Here is a 20,881-nt window from a genome sequence, read left to right as displayed (position 1 = left end):
TAAAAGATTTAGATGCACTATTGTAAAGTGGTTGTTCCACTGGATATTATAAGGTGAATGCACCAATTTGTAAGTCGCTCTGGATAAGAGCGTCTGCTAAATGACTTAAATGTAAATGTAAATGTTCCACAGTTGTTCACCGTTTTCTACGGCAACCAAGGACAATGTTCTATTTGTGTGTTTTCATGGTGCGTGTTCAGCACGGCAGCATAAAATAGATTTTATCTCCAGTTTCTAATGTCGGGAAAAAAGTGACACTGATACATGTATGCTCAACACATGATTGTTTTTGGGGGGGTACTAATGTTAAACATGATCTTTAAAATGTTGAACACCGTTATGTCATACTGAAAGCAGCCCAGGCAAGTGCAACGCACTGTGGCATTGATCAACCAATGGTTTGTTAGATACCAGCCACATATGTTTGCTTGACACCCCCTCGTTATCATACTGGAGGAAGAAATACAGAAATAAATAATATAAAATTAATAGAACAAAATAAACTGCTATTAATTATTAATCTGTATGCATTCATTCATCCATTTATTTATTTGTTTAAATGAGCATTTATTTATGTATTTATCTGTTTACATGAGCATTTATTTATGCGTTTATATGAGCATTTATTTAGGTATTTATGTGTTTATATGAGCATTTATTTAGGTATTTATCTATATGTGTGCTTTTATTTATTAATTTATTTCTAATTATGTCAGGTTTAGTCCTCCATAATGAGCAGCTGCCGCCCATTAATTGTCGGTGCACGTACAGTATGTCGCAGTTGACAATAGGCTAGGATACATAAACATGGACGGACACACAGGTCAGTGCACTTCACAGCAAAGGACACACGGAGTACAGTCAGTGTGACAAACCAAAAGTAGAATTGACTTTCGACAATAACTCACTGAATTGGATAACCCCCCCGCACGGAAACCGACTCTTCTCTCTCTCTCTCCGTGAGACCGTTAGAACCGGTTAGTTCTGAGGTGTTTTTCCAGTGTTCCTCTTCCCGTTTTATCTGTCTGCAACCGCTCCTCTCGTGCCCTTCTGTTTGCTCTGGTCAGTGCATCCGCTCGGTAGAAAGCAAAGCCCTGCGCGCAGTGTTTCCTGTTATTGCTGCTCCTCGTTCTCTCTCTATCTCTCTGTCTATCTCTCTGTCTATCTCTCTGTCTATCTCTCTGTCTATCTCTCTGTCTATCTCTCTGTCTATCTCTCTGTCTATCTCTCTGTCTATCTCTCTGTCTATCTCTCTGTCTATCTCTCTGTCTATCTCTCTGTCTATCTCTCTGTCTATCTCTCTGTCTATCTCTCTGTCTATCTCTCTGTCTATCTCTCTGTCTATCTCTCTGTCTATCTCTAGCTTCCTAACATACACTATCTCCCTGTGACATCCTCGCACGCTTTGAAAAGGTGCGTGAGGGCGGGCTCGCGAGCTGTTGTCCACTTCACTGCACGGTTGGCATGAACCCCCCCCATGTTCCCCCATGGACCCCCCCTTGTTCCCCATCTCCTCTTTCTCTCTGTCTATTATGGAGACTAAAGTATAGCTACGTGATATAGATGAACTAACGACTTTGCCAAAACTGAAATACACTGGGATTATATATATATATATATATATATATATATATATATATATATACTATTGTGGCTGTAGGTAGTTAGTTACATGGCACAACTAGAATTCATACTCACTCTCCATGTGGGCAGATATCCCAGTAGTGGAATCCTGGCTCCTGTCCTATCACAGAGCAGAGTTCATATTCCCTAGGTCTCTCATTGGCTCTTTAGAACGATCATTATAAACAGTTGGTTTAAGACTATCTTTTGACAGTTTTCATCAGTCCCAAATGACACCCTGACTTTAGGCCCCAGTCAAGGGAATAGGGTGTCATTTGGAACAAAACTACTGACTGACAGCCGAAACGAAACTCGTAGCCTCGATTGAAGGAGTCAAATATGAACCATTTTTTTGTTATCTCTAGAAGGAAAAACATTGATTTATTTGTAGACAGCATTTATTCACATGAAGGGCCCAGACAGCAAACGTGGCAAACTTCATTGGCTACATGGACAATGTGTTTTATTGTCATGTTGGCTTGGTTAATGCCGGAGTTCTGTCAGCTTTCAGGGCCTTGTGGTTGATAGAAGGGTTAATGACTTACTAACGAATAGGAAACATCATCTCACCTGTTCATCTACTGTAGTGTCTAGCCCGTAACACACACCCGCCTCACTCTGTCCCCGTTCCCTTTCTCCATCCCTCTGTGTTTTTATCCCTCCCATCCTCCATCTCTCCTCTTCAGTGTAAGCACCCCCCAAAAACCAAAAGGTTGTGGTTGTTATGGTAACAATGGCGGTAACAAAAGCTGCCTGAGAGAGGGTCATTTGTCTGGATTAACAACAGCATATGCAGAGAAATTATGAAGTCTGTGTACGTGTGAGAGAGATGTGTTTTTCTGTGTGTGTGGGGACAGATTTATTTAGCCAGTGTATTTAACTGACCATAAACCCTTTCACAGATAGCTAGCTTAGTTAAATTATATTTTGGCACAGAGCAGAGAGGAGGATGATGTGTATCTCTGTGTGTGTGTGTGTCTCTCTCTCTCTGTGTGTCTCTCTCTCTGTGTGTGTCTCTCTCTCTGTGTGTGTGTCTCTCTCTCTGTGTGTGTGTGTCTCTCTCTGTGTGTGTGTGTGTCTCTCTCTCTCTGTGTGTGTGTGCTGCTGCCTCTTTCTGAGGTCTGTAACATGTCAACCACTTGGCCCAACATCAAGCAGCTCATCCAATGACTGATGATGTGTGTGTGTGTGTGTGTGTGTTTGATCTAACACTTCAATATCACTCTGGGAACACAGCAGCACCAGGAATGGAAAAATAGGGCATCCCAGAGAGAGGGATGGAGGGATAGAGAGAGAGAGAGAGAGAGAGAGAGAAAGCGGGTGGGAGAAAGAGAGAGAGGTGGGTAGAGAGAACAGGAAGGGAGGAAGATGAATGAGAGCAAAATAACAGGAAGGGAGGAAAAGAGGAGAGAGAAAACAGGAAGGGAGGAAAAGAGGAAGGAAGGGTGAGAACTGAGGCGGGAGGCGATATGAGAGAATTGATGGACAGCATAAAGTGTTTGTGCATTGATTCCTGTTTAGAGAGAGGGATAGAGGGAGGGAGTGATAGAGGGGGATGGAGAGGGAGAGAGAGAGGGAGGGAGGGAGGAGAGAGCACTCAAACAGCCTTAGGCAAGGTGACAGAGAGGGAGAGAGGAAGTAGAGAGAGGAAGTAGAGAGAATAGAAACAGAGGGTGTGTGTGTCCAGTGCTTTTTTCCAGTAATTGCTGTGTGTGTGAAGGAAACACATTATGCTCATTCCTCATTTCACAACAGAGCAGACCACTGAGGTGTGTGTGTGTGTTAGGGGGTGGGGGATATCATTTAACACATATAGGTCATTGGAAGGCGTGTGCGCATATCTGTGTGTACAGTGTATTTGTGAGTGAGTTGGGGTTGAGTTTGCCTACAGGATGTGTGAGTTTTACATATATGTAAAAGTAGAGTCAGTAAAGTATCGCTTAGCCAAGTGTTTGTGTGTCTGTAATTCATGTGCAAATCAAAGTCAAATCAAATGTTATTGGTTAGCAGATGTTATTGGTCACATGGTTAGTAGATGTTATTGGTCACATGGTTAGTAGATGTTATTGGTCACATTGTTAGTAGATGTTATTGGTTACATACACGTGGTTAGCAGATGTTATTGGTTACATACACATGGTTAGCAGATGTTATTGGTTACATACACGTGGTTAGCAGATGTTATTGGTTACATACACATGGTTAGCAGATGTAATTGGTCACATGGTTAGCAGATGTTATTGGTTACATACACGTGGTTAGCAGATGTTATTGGTTACATACACATGGTTAGCAGATGTTATTGGTTACATACACATGGTTAGCAGATGTTATTGGTTACATACACGTGGTTAGCAGATGTAATTGCGGGTGTAGCGAAATGCTTGTGTTTCCAGTTCCAACAGTGCAGTAATGTCTAACAAGTAATCTAACAATTTCACAACAAATACCTAATACACACATCTAAGTAAAGGAATGGAATTAAGAATATATAAATATATGGACGAGCGACGTCAGAACAGCATAGACTAAGATACAATAGAATAGAATACAGTATATACATGTGAGATGAGTAATGCAAGATATGAAAACATTATTAAAGTGACTAGTGTTCCATTTATTAAAGTGGCCAATGATTTAAAGTCTGTATGTAGACAGCAGCCTCTCTGTGTTAGTGATGACTGTTTAACAGTCTGGTGGCCTTGAGATAGAAGCTGTTTTTCAGTCTCTCTGTCCCAGCTTTGATGCACCTGTACTGACCTTGCCTTCTGGATGGTAGCGGGGTGAACAGACAGTGGCTCAGGTGGTTGATGTCCTTGATGATCTTTTTGGCCTTCCTGTGACATCAGGTGGTGTAGGTGTCCTGGAGGGCAGGTAGTTTGCCCCCGGTGATGCGTTGTGCAGACCTCACTACCCTCTGGAGAGCCTTCCGGTTATGGGCGGAGCAGCTGCCGTACCAGGTGGTGATACAGCCCAACAGGATGCACTCGAATGTGCGTCTGTAAAAGTTTGTGAGTGTTTTTGGTGACTAGCTGAATTTCTTCAGCCTCCTGAGGTTGAAGAGGTGCTGTTGCGCCTTCTACACCACACGGTCTGTGTGGGTGGACCATTTCAGATTGTCAGTGATGTGTACACAGACGAACTTAAAACACTTTCCACCTTCTCCACCTACTGTCCCGTCGATGTGGATAGGGGGCTGCTCCCTCTGCTGTTTCCTGAAGTCCACAATCATCTCCTTTGTTTTGTTGACGTTGAGTGAGGTTATTTTCCTGACACCACACTCCCATAGCCCTCACCACTGTGTGTAAAGCCACATTACTTGAGTACACCGATTCTGTGCCTTCTGACCGAGCAGGCTCTCACAGTGAGTGAAGCACCTTGCAGTACGATATAGAACACATGATGGACCCTCTCTAAACACACACACACACTTAGACCCACACAAGCACAGAAATAGACACACTATCTATATCGCTCTCTCACTACAACACTGGCACCAATTACCCTCTCTGACTGAAGTGTTTTGATGGTGTAATTGTCACAGACAAAGAGGAGAGGGGGATGGAGGGATAGAAAGAGGAAGAGACATGGAGAGAGGGAGGGAGAGAAGTGGAGAGAGGGGGTTGGAGAGAGTAGGGATAAATAGAAAAAGGAAAGATGAGTGCTGACTCAGCATGCTAATGCTGTGCTGCTCTCCACCTCCCTGTTTTGTTCCATCTCTCTCTCCCTCTCTCTTCACAGGTGCAAGGTTCTCGTTCTCCTCTCATCCCTCTCTCTCTCTCTCCAGACTCCCCAGAATGCACAAACAAAGAACGAGAGAGAGAGCGAGAAAAGGGTGGGTCAGGATCGCCCCCCCCCCCAATCCGTTTTTCCCGTACAATGAAGAGATCATCCTCTCTTATCCTTTAATCAGCTCTCCATTTTTCCCCATCCCTCTCCACTCCTCCCTCCCTCTCTCCCTCCCTCTCTCTCTCTCTCCTCCCCTCCCTCTCTCTCCTCCCCTCCCTCTCTCTCTCTCCTCCCCTCCCTCTCTCTCTCTCTCCTCCCTCCCTCCCTCCCTCCCTCCCTCCCTCCCTCCCTCCCTCCCTCCCTCCCTCCCTCTCTCTCCTCCCCTCTCCTCTCCTCCCCTCCCTCCCTCTCATGGCCAGAGAAAAGGTTAGGTATCTAAAAGTACTACTCCTCTGGGTGTCTATTAAGCAGATGGAATCATTCCGTCATTGTTGACGTCGTTATCATTTCTCTCTGCTGGGTTCATGATGCAGATTTTAATTAGACAACTGCTCAATGGCGACACCTGCTGGTAGAGTTGAGCTACTACGTCACTGCACACACTACATCTGTATTATAGACAAAGCCAATATACTAAATATACTGAGATATATATATGTTTTTAAATGGCTTGGGGGGGGAATTCCATTTGAATTCAGTCTATTTGGAGAAGTACACTGAAATGTGAAATTCCAATAGTTTTTCCATTAAGAAACATTGAAGAAAAATGAGAATTTCAGTATATCTTCCTGAACTGAAATGGAATTGACTCTGATAAATAACGATTCTAATTAGGGCCAATAGTTTTTCCTGGTGAGGTCACATGGTCATGGAAAAGAAACTCCTCGCCCAACAGTATAACAACTATCACAATACTATTGCTATAGCAACAGTACCCCACTGGGACAACATCATCTCATCTACTGTACCGTATTTATTTAGAAAACAATTAACAAAATGTTTGTGTAGTGTACAAATCCACTCTATACAGTACATATTATTACTAACATTAAATTAAAACATTGTAAAAGACTTTAGGAAGATAAATTAAGCGGACATTGTCTTTGTATGAGTCACAAATGGCCCAGAGCCCAGGCACCGTAGTACCATGGGGGCCCTGGGGGGGCCCTGGCACCGTAGAACCACGGGGGCCCTGGCACCGTAGTACCATGGGGGCCCTGGGGGGGCCCTGGCACCGTAGAACCACGGGGGCCCTGGGGGGGCCCAGGCACCGTAGTACCATGGGGGCCCTGGGGGGGCCCTGGCACCGTAGTACCATGGGGCCCTGGGGGGGCCCTGGCACCGTAGTACCATGGGGGCCCTGGCACCGTAGAACCACGGGGGCCCTGGCACCGTAGAACCATGGGGGCCCTGGGGGGGCCCTGGCACCGTAGAACCACGGGGGCCCTGGCACCGTAGTACCACAGGGGCCCTGGGGGGGCCCTGGCACCGTAGTACCATGGGGGCCCTGGGGGGGCCCTAGCACCGTAGTACCATGGGGGCCCTGGGGGGGCCCTGGCACCGTAGTACCATGGGGGCCCTGGGGGGGCCCTGGCACCGTAGTACCATGGGGGCCCTGGGGGGGCCCTAGCACCGGAGTACCATGGGGGCCCTGGGGGGGCCCTGGCACCATAGTACCATGGGGACCCTGGGGGGCCCTGGCACCGTAGTACCACGGGGGCCCTGGGGGGGCCCAGGCACCGGAGTACCATGGGATGGAAAAGGGTGGCATTTGGGATATAGCCAGTGTCTTGTTCATTAAGGCGAATCAGATTTTAAAACTCAAGACTTTACATTTAAAATCAACTAAAATCTCAAAATGACAAACAGCAACACTTGGATTGATGGGCTGCTTCATAGTGCTAGTGTGTACACTTCAGTGTGTGTGTGTGTACACTTCAGTGTGTGTGTGTGTATACACACACTTCAGTGTGTGTCTGTGTGTGTGTGTGTGTGTGTACACACTTCAGTGTGTGTGTGTGTGTGTGTGTGTGTGTGTGTGTGTGTGTGTGTGTGTGTGCACACTTCAGTGTGTGTCTGTGTGTGTGTGTGTGCACACTTCAGTGTGTGTCTGTGTGTGTGTGTGTGTGTACACACTTCAGTGTGTGTGTGTGTGTGTGTGTGTGTGTGTGTGTGCACACTTCAGTGTGTGTCTGTGTGTGTGTGTGTGCACACTTCAGTGTGTGTCTGTGTGTGTGTGTCTGTGTACGTGTGTGTGTGTGTGTGTGTGTGTGTGCTATTCAGTGCTCTAGACCTAATGGTTGCTGTAGTGTGAGTTTTGGTCTATTTATAAGGAGCATCTGTGTGCATAAGTATTCTGTTCATGTGTTTGTTTTAAAAGTCCTGGTCCTGTGTGTGTGTGTGTGTGTGTGTGTGTGTGTGTGTGTGTGTGTGTGTGTGTGTGTGTGTGTGTGTGTGTGTTTGCATTTAAAAAGGAGAAATGTATCTAAAATCTTCCTAAGAGATTCCACACATTGAACCTGGTTCAGTGGAGTTTTCCCCTCTCTTCCCCCGGTAGCGCTGTACTGAAACAGCTGTTACTGGAGCAGGCCTCGCTCTGCTCCGTTGCCAATGAATTCATGATTCAGAAATAAGCATCTCTGCTGCTGTAGCAGTCAGCTATATAAAATAATAGAATGTTTTTAGGTGGAAAAGTACACATTTCCTGACTCCAAACCGATAGTACTTTTGACAAAAATAGCTGATTTCAGCCATATGCTTTCAATAAAAACAACAAACTCATCCACACTTTGGATTTCTGAATCATCAATTCACTGCTAACAGAGCAGAACAGAGCAGAGCAGAGCAGAGCAGAGCAAGGCCAGCATCCAGCAATGTCAGGAGACCCATTTTTGCAGAGGGCAAACTCCCCTGAAATAGTTTCAATGTATGGAATCACTTGGGAGTTTCTGGATTTTGGGTAAACTTCTCCTTTAAGCATTGCGTTAGTATGTTTAAGAGTCCTTCTCCTGCGAGGTGTGTGTGAGAGAGGTGAGCTGTGTGAGAGTGTCTCTGTGTGTTTCAGATACTGAGCAGTTCTTCTCTTTACTGACTCTCTACGTTTTGGGTCTGGATCTCCTAGAGAGGAGGGACGAGGGAGAGGGGGGACAAGAGGGGGGGTACGAGAGAGAGGGGGGATAGGAAGAGACGAGTTGGCGGAGAGAGAGCAAGCGAGAGAAAGAGCGAGAGGGGGAGAGAGAGAGAAAGGTAAAGACATTTGGCAGAAGTCAAAGAGAGACAGTGGGAGCGAGAGCCAAAAAGAGAGAGACAGCAGGAGGGAGGGAGAGACAAAAAGAGAGAGACAGCGGGAGGGAGGGAGAGACAAAAAGAGAGAGACAGCGGGAGGGAGAGACAAAAAGAGAGAGTTAGAACAATAGAACAGTGTCCTGGGTTTTAAAATGAACCAACCGTCTCAGATCCTCTTATCTATAACACACTACCCTGGACTCCCCTGGAATCTCCAAAACACTCTTCCCACTCCTCTTTATCCTCGTTTGTCCCAATCTCTTGACTAAGTTCCTACACGGTTCTCCCTAACCCACTCCTCCCACTCCATCCATCTCTCCTAAGCCACATCCCCTCCCCTCAGCCGTACCTCCCCCCTCCCCTCAGCCGCCACTCCCCCCCTCCCCTCAGCCGTACCTCCCCCCCTCCCCTCAGCCGTACCCTCCCCCCTCCCATCAGCCGCCACTCCCCCTCCCCTCAGCCGTACCCACCCCCCCTCCCCTCAGCCGTACCTCCCCCTCCCCTCAGCCGTACCCTCCCCCCTCCCCTCAGCCGTACCTCCCCCCTCCCCTCAGCCGTACCTCCCCCCTCCCCTCAGCCGTACCCTCCCCCCTCCCCTCAGCCGTACCTCCCCCCTCCCCTCAGCCGTACCTCCCCCCTCCCCTCAGCCGTACCCTCCCCCCTCCCCTCAGCCGTACCCTCCCCCCTCCCCTCAGCCGTACCTCCCCCCTCCCCTCAGCCGTACCCTCCCCCCTCCCCTCAGCCGTACCCTCCCCCATCCCCTCAGCCGTACCCTCCCCCCTCCCCTCAGCCGTACCCTCCCCCCTCCCCTCAGCCGTACCCTCCCCCCATCCCCTCAGCCGTACCCTCCCCCCTCCCCTCAGCCGTACCCTCCCCCTGTATGCACCTTTCTCCCTCCCCCTCTCTCACCTTTAACTCCAGTGATGAGTAAATCCACAGCTGTCTTGTATTTCAGTATGGCTGTACCGTACTCTCCCTCTCCATTGCAGCTGTGAGCTCATTGGCTGCCTGCCTGCCTCGTCGCCGTCCGGATTGGTCAGGGGCCGCGACAGGAGTTCTGAGTGGTCGTGTGAGGTTGGTCTGGATAGAAAAGGAGGAGGGATGAAAAGAACAGGAAAAAAAATATATGAAATGACCAGAAGATTGTGATTAAAGTGTTACAGGAACGAGAAGAGAGTTTGAAATAAAAGCAAAAAAAAAAAGTGATAAAGTAGTTTTAAAAAGTTAAAAGTGATAGATATGTGGTGGAATGTGATTGTAGCAGTATTTGATCTAACCTTTATTTAATTAGGCAAGTCAGTTAAGAACAAATTCTTATTTACAATGACAACCTACCCCGGCCAAACCTGGACAACGCTGGGCCCAATTGTGTGCTGCCCTATGGGACTCCCAATCACGGCCGGTTGTGATACAGCCTGGATTCGAACCAGGGTGTCTGTAGTGACTCCTCTAGCACCGAGATGCAGTGCCTTAGACCGCTGAGCCACTCGGATTGGGAGAAGCAGCAGTAGTAGTAGTCTCTGTACGTGTGTGTGCTTGACCTCTGACCTTTAGTACAGGGGTCGAAGATGGCAAGGTCATTATCGGCGAGAGCAGGGGGCGGAACTTCTCCCGTAGGCTCCTCCCCAACCACAGAGTCAAATAGCAAATCAAACTCCTCCTGAGACTGTGATTGGTCCGTTCCCAGGACCCGGGGTGGAACTGAGAGGGAACTTGGGAAAAAACATGGAACATTAAGAATCAAGAACAATTAGAACATGGAACATTTAGAATCAAGAACAATTAGAACATGAAACATTTAGAATCAAGAACAATTAGAACATGGAACATTTAGAATCAGGAACAATTAGAACATGGAACATTTAGAATCAGGAACAATTAGAACATGGAACATTTAGAATCAGGAACAATTAGAATGAATCAAATAGGACATAAAGAAACGGGATTGCAACTTGGATGAGACAGAGATGGTGATTTTGGATGCCAAGAAGCAGAGAGAACTGCTGTCGGATCAGACACTGAATCTCGATGGCTGTGCAGTCATCCCCAATCAGATTTACAAAGACCATGACATCACACTGGATTCTGATATCGAGACAGCGGGAGGGAGAGACAAAACGAGAGAGACAGCGATGCACTATTGTAAAGTGGTTGTTCCACTGGATATCATAAGGTGAATGCACCAATTTGTAAGTCGCTCTGGATAAGAGCGTCTGCTAAATGACTTAAATGTAAAATGTAAATGAGACATATCAAAATAGAAGTAATAGTCATGTCACTCTACCTCGGTTTTCTAGCTCATCTGGTAGCTCAGTCTCTTCCACCGGAGTAGGACTCCCACCCATCTCACTATAGGCCTCAGCCACCAACCTCAGGCTCGCCTAGATCTGTGCCCAGGGAGAGGCCCAGGTCCTGGGGTTGAATAGGAGCCACAGTCCCCTCCTCCTCCGCTAGTTCACAGTCTGAGCCTTTGCGCTGGGGGAGGGGGATGAGAGGGGGAGGGACTATACACACTAGTTATTAACATCCAGAAAAGAGCCGTTAAATTCTACAACCACCTAAAAGGAAGCGATTCCCAAACCTTTCATAACAAAGCCATCACCTACAGAGAAATGAACCTGGAGAAGAGTCTCTTAAGCAAGCTGGTCCTGGAGCTCTGTTACCAAACACAAACACAAACAGACCCCACAGAGCCCCAGGACAGCAACACGATTAGACCCAACCAAATTATGAGAAAACAAAAAGATAACTATTTGACACACTGAAAAGAATCAACCCCAAAAAACTAGAATGCTATTTGTCCCTAAACAGAGAGTACACAGTGGCAGAATACCTGACCACTGTGACTGACACAAAATTAAGGAAAGCGTTGACTATATACAGACTCAGTGAGCATAGCCTTGCTATTGAGAAAGGCCACCGTAGGCAGACCTGGCTCTCAAGAGAAGACAGGGAGAGAAGGAGGGAGAGAAGGTAGGTAAGGACAGGGTGATAAGTTCATTGATCTGTGCATTGTATTTACATAGAAGAGATCAATGGTTTGAAGTCCATGTGTACAAAGGACAGGAGGGTTGGAAGCACAGTATTATCAGCAGCTAGAAGGTAAGGGGGAGGAGTAGGGTGGGGGGCTAGGGGAGTGCGTGTGTGTGTGTGGCGGGGGGGTCTAGTTACCCAAGAAGGGTGTAGTCACTGGGGTTGAGGCTCAAGTCATGCAACGAATCACGAGTTCCCAACAATGCCCCTTTGAAATTGATTAGCTAGCTAACAGCTGTGCTTGAAATTTTCAACAAAATTGGCAGCTTGATCACACATAACTTATTTTTTTTTCTCCCCAATTTCATGGTATCCAATTGATAGTTACGGTCTTGTCTCATCGCTGCAACTCCCGTACGGATTCGGGAGAGGCGAAGGTCGAGAGCCGTGCGTCCTCCGAAACACGACCCAACCAAGCCGCACTGCTTTTTGACACAATGCCCACTTAACCAAGAAGCCAGCCGCACCAATGTGTCGAAGGAAACACCGTACACCTGGCGACCGTGTCAGCGTGCACTGCACCCGGCCCACCACAGGAGTCGCTAGAGCTCGATGGGAGAAGGACGTCCCCGCCGGCCAAACCCTTCCCCTTCCCTAACCCGGACGACGCTGGGCCAATTGTGCGCTGCCCCATCGGCCCCAACCAGGATCTCTAGTGGCACAGCTAGCACTGTGATGCAGGGCCTTAGACCCCTACGCCACTCGGGAGACCCTTCACAGTTCCCTTTCATAGCAGCCACATTGTATTCCTTCTCGCATCTATGCGCTCTCCTCCTCTAACCTTTTCCCTTCACTTGTGGACTTCAATTTACAGCACATCAGCTGGATGTGACCAGGAGAAAAAAAATATTTCCAAGCCAAACCACATCATAACTGCTACACACAGCCTACATCGTTGTCTCCATATTAGCTAAAGTCATAGTCAACATAGCTAAACCTGCTACAATCATGCGGTAACATTACAGCATAGTCAGTAAGCAGTTTAGCACTTACACCAGCAGTCCCCAGTGGCAACAATTGAGTAAAACCAAAAGCCCTTGACTTGGAAGAGTTCCAGCGTTGTGTTGGATAGTCATAGCCAGCTAGCTAACATAGCATCCCTCGGTTTGAGCAGGGTGTTTCAGTAGGCTAAACTAGCTAGCTGCATTTGCTAGCTAATAAAGTAAAACTTCATTTTGGAAGAAATTAAATTTGTACAAAACTGTTTAACTATTGTCTTTCTAGCTTATGCTTTCAGTACTAGAGTCATTCTCTGATCCTTTGGGTGGACAACATATCAGTTCATGCTGCAAGAGCCCTAATAGGTTGGAGGACGTCCTCTGGAAGTTGTCCTAATTACTGTGTAAGTCTATGGAAGGGGGTGAGAACCATGGGTTAGGGTTAGGGTTTTCTATTGAAGTAAATGTACCTAGAGGAGGATGGAAGCTAGCTGTCCTCCGGCTACACCATGGTGCTACCCTACAGAGTGCTTTATCTAACTTTATTTAATTTTGATCTAAAATGGATAACATTAAATGTTTTACCATTTTTATGAAATTCACTGAGGAGGATTGTCCTCCACATTCTCTGAGGAGCATCTACTGGTATACACAGTGGTATACACAGAGTATACCAAACATAAGGAACACTTTCCTAATATAGAGCTGCATCACTTTTGCCCTCAGAACAGCCTTGATTTGTTGGGGCATGGACTACAAGGTATCAAAAGAGTTCCACGGGGATGCTGGGCCATGTTGACACCAACGCTTCCCACACTTGGGTCAAGTTGTCTGGATGTCCTTTGGGGGGGAGGACCATTCTTGATACACACGTGAAACGGTTGAGTGAAAAACCCAGCAGAGTTGCAGTTCTTGAAACAAACTGGTGCACCTGGCACCTACTACCAAACCCCGTTCAAAGGCACTTAAATATTTTGCCTTGCCCATTCACCTTCTTTATAGCACACAGTGGTGTAAAGTACTTAAATAAAAATACTTTATAGTACTACTTAATTATTTTTGGGCGAGTATCTGTACTTTATTTATATTTCTGCCAACTTTTACTTTACTACAGTCCTAAAGAAAAGAATGTACTTTTTACTCCATACATTTACACATGCTGGAGTGTGCCCCTGGCTATCCATCAACAACAACAACAACATAAACAGTTGTGCTGTCTAGTTTGCTTAATAAGGAATTTGAAATGATTTATACATTTTAGCAATTACATTTACTTTTGATACTTAAGTATATTTAAAACCAAATAATTTTACTCAAGTCATATTTTACTGGTTGACTTTCACTTGAGTCATTTTCTATTAAGGTATCTTTACTTTTACTCAAGTATGAAAATTGAGTACTTTTTCCACCACTGGGCACACATACACAATCCATGTCTCAAGGTTTACAAATTATTCTTTAACCCGTCTCCTCCATCGACACTGATTGAATATGATTTATTAACAAGTGACATCAATAAGAGCCTATAGCTTTCACCTGGATTCACCTGGTCAATCTGTCATTGAAAGCGCAGATGTTCTTAGAATAACAACCAAATAGCCCTCAATTACACATGACTATCCTGACAAAGTCTCTACTAGCTAGTTATAACAAGACAGTCAAAACAATGCATTGAAATGACAAACGTTAACTAGCTTGCTAGCGGCTACTAAGATACCAATAAGACAAATTGATAAACCGACCCTTGCGGTGACTTTATATTCAGTGTCTCTCTTCTCGTGTGTGCGTGGTTCTGTCACCGAGAGAAAAAAACATAATATTCTTCATTCTCTTTCTTTCCGAGACATCGCTGTGTGGATAGGAGATTTATACACTGGTAGCTAATGGTACAATAGACAGGCGTGTCTGTGTCGGCTGTCATACAATACAAAACAAAGACAGAACAAAAAGCTAATTATAAATATATTTGATACAAACACTAGTTCTTGTTTACATTTTTTTTTCTTATCCACTGTAGCTTCCTGGTTGGTTGCGCAGCGACAACCGAGGCACGCCCCTCGTTTTGAAGGGTTCTTATGCTGCGTTCAGGTCATAGTCGGAAACCATGAGACTCGGACATTTCTGATTTGCTAACTGGCGAACGCGGTACATGTAGAAGTTTCTCTTAAATATGTATAATTGGCGTCCAATCACACTCCTAAATAACGACGACAAATTTAGTAGGCCACTCGGAATAACTTTTCACCTCATAAATGTTTTATATGGAATAATGGGTCGATATTACATAGAAACAAGATGTTATTTTACCGTAACTGGTTATCGAAAAAACATTGTCCTTGTCAGCTAATTAGTTCGTATTAGTGAGAATCTATTTACGCAGAGACAATTTATGGAAAGATACAACTTTGATGTTTTCAAGCAAGGAATATGACACTGTAATAAAAGCTGTACCTAGTGGAATAAAATCATTATTTCAGAATAATGAATATTTTGGAATATCTCCTATTGTAAGCAATATCCAGGTGAATGGCATAGGTTTATTAGATAAGAAATTCAACAATCGTTTATAAAGGGATATTTTCTACAGGAAGGCTATTCCCTCTGCAATATTTTGTTGGGCTTCATCGTTTGATGTAAACTTGGCGCCATGCTTGGCTCACTTCACACAAATTCATGGTGGCCAATAAAGTAAAGGAGATCTGCTTGAAGATGCTCCATAGATTCTATCCGTGTAATAGCTTGATTCCTAAATATATACCTGATGGTACCAGTGAATGCAGTTTTTGTGAACTAGAAACTGAATCTATTCAAATCAAATGTATTTATATAGCCCTTCTTACATCAGCTGTACAGAAACCCAGCCTAAAACCCCAAACAATGCAGGTGTAGAACACTTATTCTGTCATTTTTCACATAGTGAAGTGTTCTGGACTGATGTCAAACTATATCTTGGCAACAAAATGCATACAACCATTGAAATATCTAAGTTTGACATATTATTTTACTACACTGATTCCGCAACTGAACGGGAGTATGTCATAAATCTCTTTATTTTAGGAAACATTTTCATACAAATAAAAATGTATGAAGAAAAAGACCCTTAATTTTTTAAAATCTGATTTGGAAAACTATTTAGAATTATTAAAATATATACCAATCAAAATGTTTCAAAAAATGTATTAGCTACATGTCTGGATTTCAATTGATAGATTGTGGATTTGTGTTTTTTTCTCTTCCTTATTTCTTTGTGAAATCCCTCTGGCTGTTCTGTTTTTTTGTGTGTTTTGCATGTTACTGTTTAATAAAAAATAAAATAAAATAAAAAATATATATATAGTGTGAACGCGGCAAGAGTGGTGGTGGTGAGGAGAAGTCTACCGTGTTGCGGAAGAGAATTCACCATTCTGTATTCAAGGTTCACTCAGGGACAGTACAGTATGAAGACAACCAGAAACTGCTTCTCTGGTTGAAATCCTCGATCACGGTTGTAGGTGATGTCATGGCGACGTCGACAAGCTAAGATCATGCGCAGAAACACGTCTAATGGACGTTATGCGCTGAATTGCGCATGGAAAGGCCATCAATTCAAAGACATTCCTTCAGTATAAAGTTTTTATATTTTTTATTTTTACGAACGTGAAAAAAACTTTCGCAAAGGTTGGAGTAATAACATGTTCAACTACCTAATACATTGGTTCGAATCTAGATTGTGCCTTTAGATCTTTTTAAAATTAACAACTAAGGAAGAAATGTTCACTTTTCTCTTTGACTTCTTAAACCCCGGCCTGGTCTGCTTCGCAAGCGTTCCCGGAAGTCTGGCAATGTTGCGCCTCTGAGTTTAGAAACTGTGGTTTACTAAAACATTGTATATCGATATGTTGCCCTTTAATGTAAGTCATCTGACGTATTCGTTTCAGTCTCTGAATTGTTTAAACAAACTTTTCGGCGCCAGTTCCTAGGTTTCTTCCTAGGTTTTGGCCTTTCTAGGGAGTTTTTCCTAGGGAGTTTTTCCTAGCCACCGTGCTTCTTTCACATGCATTGCTTGCTGTTTGGGGTTTTAGGCTGGGTTTCTGTACAGCACTTTGAGAATATCAGCTGATGTACGAAGGGCTATATAAAAATAAATTTGATTTGATTTGATTTGATGTCAGGGCATAAAAACTACAATTAAATTCAACGGTCTTTATTGGCATGGGAAACATATTTCACATTGCCAAAGCAAGTAAAATAGATTATAAACAATACAAATTAACAGTAAACATTTCACAAACAAGAGTTCCAAAGGAATAGAGACATTTCAAACGGCATATTATGACTATATACAGTTAAAGTACAAAAGGAAAAATAAATTGTTGTATTTACAATGGTGTTTGTTCTTCACTGGTTGCCCTTTTCTTGTGGCAACAGGTCACACATCTTGCTGCTGTGATGGTACACTGTGGTATTTCACACAATAGATATGGGGAGTTTATTAAATTTGGATTTGTTTTAAGTAAGTAATCTCCCCCTGTGGGGGAGATAGATACCATAAGTAACCCACAGGGGGAGGTAGATACCATAAGTAACCCACAGGGGGAGATAGATACCATAAGTAACCCACTGGGGGAGATAGATACCATAAGTAACCCACAGAGGGGAGATAGATACCATAAGTAACCCACAGGGGGAGGTAGATACCATAAGTAACCCACAGGGGGAGTTAGATACCATAAGTAACCCACAGAGGGATTTAGATACCATAAGTAACCCACAGGGGGAGATAGATACCATAAGTAACCCACAGGGGGAGATAGATACCATAAGTAACCCACAGGGGGATTTAGATACCATAAGTAACCCACAGGGGGAGATAGATACCATAAGTAACCCACAGGGGGAGATAGATACCATAAGTAACCCACAGGGGTATTTAGATACCATAAGTAACCCACAGGGGGATTTAGATACCATAAGTAACCCACAGGGGGATTTAGATACCATAAGTAACCCACTGGGGGAGTTAGATACCATAAGTAACCCACAGGGGGAGCTAGATACCATAAGTAACCCACAGGGGGAGGTAGATACCATAAGTAACCCACAGGGGGAGATAGATACCATAAGTAACCCACAGGGGGAGATAGATACCATAAGTAACCCACAGGGGGAGTTAGATACCATAAGTAACCCACAGGGGGATTTAGATACCATAAGTAACCCACAGGGGGAGATAGATACCATAAGTAACCCACTGGGGGAGATAGATACCATAAGTAACCCACTGGGGGAGATAGATACCATAAGTAACCCACAGGGGGAGGTAGATACCATAAGTAACCCACTGGGGGAGATAGATACCATAAGTAACCCACAGAGGGGAGATAGATACCATAAGTAACCCACAGGGGGAGGTAGATACCATAAGTAACCCACAGGGGGAGTTAGATACCATAAGTAACCCACAGGGGGATTTAGATACCATAAGTAACCCACAGGGGGAGTTAGATACCATAAGTAACCCACAGGGGGAGATAGATACCATAAGTAACCCACAGGGGGATTTAGATACCATAAGTAACCCACAGGGGGAGATAGATACCATAAGTAACCCACAGAGGGAGATAGATACCATAAGTAACCCACAGGGGGAGATAGATACCATAAGTAACCCACAGGGGGAGGTAGATACCATAAGTAACCCACAGAGGGGAGATAGATACCATAAGTAACCCACAGGGGGAGTTAGATACCATAAGTAACCCACAGGGGGAGCTAGATACCATAAGTAACCCACAGGGGGAGTTAGATACTATAAGTAACCCACTGGGGGAGATAGATACCATAAGTAACCCACAGAGGGGAGATAGATACCATAAGTAACCCACAGGGGGAGTTAGATACCATAAGTAACCCACAGGGGGAGCTAGATACCATAAGTAACCCACAGGGGGATTTAGATACCATAAGTAACCCACAGGGGGATTTAGATACCATAAGTAACCCACAGGGGGAGGTAGATACCATAAGTAACCCACAGGGGGAGATAGATACCATAAGTAACCCACAGGGGGAGATAGATACCATAAGTAACCCACAGGGGGAGTTAGATACCATAAGTAACCCACAGGGGGAGATAGATACCATAAGTAACCCACTGGGGGAGATAGATACCATAAGTAACCCACTGGGGGAGATAGATACCATAAGTAACCCACAGGGGGAGGTAGATACCATAAGTAACCCACAGGGGGAGATAGATACCATAAGTAACCCACAGGGGGAGATAGATACCATAAGTAACCCACAGAGGGGAGATAGATACCATAAGTAACCCACAGGGGGAGGTAGATACCATAAGTAACCCACAGGGGGAGTTAGATACCATAAGTAACCCACAGGGGGATTTAGATACCATAAGTAACCCACAGGGGGAGTTAGATACCATAAGTAACCCACAGGGGGAGATAGATACCATAAGTAACCCACAGGGGGATTTAGATACCATAAGTAACCCACAGGGGGAGATAGATACCATAAGTAACCCACAGAGGGAGATAGATACCATAAGTAACCCACAGGGGGAGATAGATACCATAAGTAACCCACAGGGGGAGGTAGATACCATAAGTAACCCACAGAGGGGAGATAGATACCATAAGTAACCCACAGGGGGAGGTAGATACCATAAGTAACCCACAGGGGGAGATAGATACCATAAGTAACCCACTGGGGGAGATAGATACCATAAGTAACCCACAGAGGGGAGATAGATACCATAAGTAACCCACAGGGGGAGGTAGATACCATAAGTAACCCACAGGGGGAGTTAGATACCATAAGTAACCCACAGAGGGATTTAGATACCATAAGTAACCCACAGGGGGAGATAGATACCATAAGTAACCCACAGGGGGAGATAGATACCATAAGTAACCCACAGGGGGATTTAGATACCATAAGTAACCCACAGGGGGAGATAGATACCATAAGTAACCCACAGGGGGAGATAGATACCATAAGTAACCCACAGGGGGAGATAGATACCATAAGTAACCCACAGGGGGAGTTAGATACCATAAGTAACCCACAGGGGGATTTAGATACCATAAGTAACCCACAGGGGGAGGTAGATACCATAAGTAACCCACAGGGGGATTTAGATACCATAAGTAACCCACAGGGGGAGGTAGATACCATAAGTAACCCACAGGGGGAGATAGATACCATAAGTAACCCACTGGGGGATTTAGATACCATAAGTAACCCACAGGGGGATTTAGATACCATAAGTAACCCACAGGGGGAGATAGATACCATAAGTAACCCACAGGGGGAGGTAGATACCATAAGTAACCCACAGGGGGAGATAGATACCATAAGTAACCCACAGAGGGAGATAGATACCATAAGTAACCCACTGGGGGAGATAGATACCATAAGTAACCCACAGAGGGGAGATAGATACCATAAGTAACCCACAGGGGGAGTTAGATACCATAAGTAACCCACAGGGGGAGCTAGATACCATAAGTAACCCACAGGGGGAGATAGATACCATAAGTAACCCACAGGGGGAGATAGATACCATAAGTAACCCACAGGGGGAGGTAGATACCATAAGTAACCCACAGGGGAGGTAGATACCATAAGTAACCCACAGGGGGAGATAGATACCATAAGTAACCCACAGGGGGAGATAGATACCATAAGTAACCCACAGGGGGAGATAGATACCATAAGTAACCCACAGGGGGAGATAGATACCATAAGTAACCCACAGGGGGAGATAGATACCATAAGTAACCCACAGGGGGAGATAGATACCATAAGTAACCCACAGGGGGATTTAGATACCATAAGTAACCCACAGGGGGATTTAGATACCATAAGTAACCCACAGGGGGATTTAGATACCATAAGTAACCCACAGGGGGAGATAGATACCATAAGTAACCCACAGAGGGGAGATAGATACCATAAGTAACCCACAGGGGGAGATAGATACCATAAGTAACCCACAGGGGGAGATAGATACCATAAGTAACCCACAGGGGGAGATAGATACCATAAGTAACCCACAGGGGGAGATAGATACCATAAGTAACCCACAGAGGGGAGATAGATACCATAAGTAACCCACAGGGGGAGTTAGATACCATAAGTAACCCACAGGGGGAGATAGATACCATAAGTAACCCACAGGGGGAGATAGATACCATAAGTAACCCACAGGGGGAGATAGATACCATAAGTAACCCACAGGGGGAGGTAGATACCATAAGTAACCCACAGGG

At 45.0% G+C, this 20,881-nt stretch overlaps 1 protein-coding gene across 1 annotated transcript in view; it reads right to left on the bottom strand.

Moving 5' to 3' along the window:
• Positions 1–17,172, bottom strand: part of prox3 (prospero homeobox 3) — a 34,218-nt gene extending 17,046 nt beyond the window's left edge. Inside the window, 3 exon segments of the mRNA XM_045721456.1 lie at positions 9,547–9,717; positions 9,973–10,349; positions 10,922–17,172. The gene's annotated coding sequence lies outside the window, so the exon portion shown is untranslated.
• Positions 17,173–20,881: the final 3,709 nt, after the last annotated feature.

The sequence above is a fragment of the Salmo salar genome, chromosome ssa07, assembly GCF_905237065.1.
Source record: "Salmo salar chromosome ssa07, Ssal_v3.1, whole genome shotgun sequence".
NCBI lineage: Eukaryota > Metazoa > Chordata > Actinopteri > Salmoniformes > Salmonidae > Salmo > Salmo salar.
The sequence above is the reverse complement of the archived record's forward strand: the minus strand, read 5'-3'. Positions and strand labels throughout refer to the sequence as shown.